Genomic DNA, 820 nt, shown 5'->3' with positions numbered 1-820 from the left:
GAATCTGCAGCAGCACAGTGTGAAACAGAGCACACTTCTCAGCTGCTCAGGACAGTCCCTTCCCAGTGCACCAGCTCACCTGGAAGTCACACTTGAGCCATTCCCTCCAGCCCAAACACTCAGTCTTGAGAAAGTGAGTTGAATTCCTGCCCTTCAGAAACTGTTTCTCGAGTTGTGTGTCCCAGAACTCCCTGAGTAGTGATTTAGTTATTCTTGAAAATTGAGTGCTCAACTCTTAATGTCTTTGTTTCTTTCCTTTGCTGACAGAGTCAATGCTTTCCTTTAATCCCAGCAACATTTTCCAGGCTTGTTAAAACACTGCATAAACCAACACTAAATATGCTCACATATAATGAGACAGACAGTTCTCATAATCCTCAATGCATACGTGAAATCACTCTCTTTTCCCCTGGGGTCAATGAGAACTGTATTTTTTCCCAAAAAGCAATATTTTAAAGCTATAACTGTACTTCCATGGTTCTATTACACACAGAAAGGAAACAGAAGGAAAACATCTGTTTAACAATGTCTGGGTGCATGAACCAGCCCCTCTCTGGCTGCTCTACCAATGGCACAATAGTGACAGCAATTAATGACGACAGAGCAACTCTTAACTAGCAGAGGGGTTTGTTCTGCTCAGCCCAGGCTGTTTGAAACTCAGCACCAACAAAAGCCTGCTGGGGTGGCTGGGTGCCAGCACTGCTCTCCAGAGACAGGTAAAGGAAAAGGGTAGGAGGACACGTGGCAGGTGGAGAACAAAGGTAAATCAACTTCTGCTATTGATAACAAAAAATAGGAAGGAAGGAAATTTTTCCCCTTC

The sequence above is a fragment of the Acanthisitta chloris genome, unplaced genomic scaffold (genome assembly GCF_000695815.1).
Source record: "Acanthisitta chloris isolate BGI_N310 unplaced genomic scaffold, ASM69581v1 scaffold11203, whole genome shotgun sequence".
NCBI classification, from domain to species: Eukaryota; Metazoa; Chordata; class Aves; order Passeriformes; family Acanthisittidae; genus Acanthisitta; species Acanthisitta chloris.
This window is presented reverse-complemented; position numbering follows the sequence as displayed.